This window comes from Anneissia japonica, unplaced genomic scaffold (assembly GCF_011630105.1).
Source record: "Anneissia japonica isolate Jap-2015-1 unplaced genomic scaffold, ASM1163010v1 scaffold220212_len1014_cov149, whole genome shotgun sequence".
In the NCBI taxonomy this organism is placed as follows: Eukaryota; Metazoa; Echinodermata; class Crinoidea; order Comatulida; family Comatulidae; genus Anneissia; species Anneissia japonica.
The window spans coordinates 1-1,014 of NW_022736432.1; the positions used below are offsets into that span (position 1 = coordinate 1).

The following is a 1,014-nucleotide window of genomic DNA, read 5'->3' on the forward strand; positions in this document are numbered from 1 at the left end:
CGAGATACCGTAAGCACTTTTGTTCAAGAGTGACATTTTTAAAAACTTGATTCAAAACGTAATTTGTCTTTGTTAGGTACGGTGAGATAGCCTGAACACACACTATTTCATTGAAAGTTTGAAATTTTTCGGAACAGTACTCAAATTATAGAGGAAATAAGTTAAAAATGTGCACTAAGTGCTTGATCTTGATTGAGTGAAGCTTTACCTATAAATTTGATGAAAGGTATGAAGCCTGTCTCTTATACACATCTAGATGTGTATAAGAGACAGAAAGTTAACAAGCCTGTAGCCTGGATATTATTATTATTATAATACTGATAATAATAATAATAATAATAATAATAATAATAATAATAATAATAATAATTGTAATAACAATAATAATAATGATAATGATAATAATAATAGATGACGTAGTTGACAGGGTCAACACTTCTTAACGATATTACATCCCTCCTTATTTTGTTAACTTGAATTTTATTTGTTTGATAATGTTGAAACAAAACATATAGTCTTCTTAATATTTTCCTAAGTAACACGTCAACAACTTGAAATATAATTCAATGAGCTCGATGATCGAAGTGAGTGTTGCACTGTTGGTTCTTCCTTTTCTACGGTCATAATACGCCGGTTCAAAACACCGGTTCTCGTCCGATCACCGAAAAAAAGCAACGGCGGGCCCGATTAGTACTTGGACCACCTTGGAATACCGGGTGCTTTAGACTCAATTTATTCTTTTCTTCTAAAAATTGATTTGACCAATAGTAGCGCATCGATACCTCTTATAGGTAACACGTCAACAACTTGAAATATCATTCACTGATCTCGATGATCGAAGTGTTGTTCGTCTGTTGGTGCTCTCTTGTTTTCGGCCATACTACGTTGAAAACACCGGTACTCGTCCGATCACCAAAGTTAAGCAACATCGAACCTGGTTAGTACTTCTATGGGAGACCGCAAGGGAATACCGGGTGCTGTCAACTTAATTCATTTTTTCCCTAAAAATTTTGA

The 1,014-nt window shown here is 34.1% G+C and overlaps 1 pseudogene; it reads left to right on the forward strand.

The window, feature by feature from the left end:
* The first annotated feature begins 867 nt into the window (after positions 1 to 867).
* Positions 868 to 986, forward strand: LOC117116779 (annotated as a pseudogene).
* Positions 987 to 1,014: the final 28 nt, after the last annotated feature.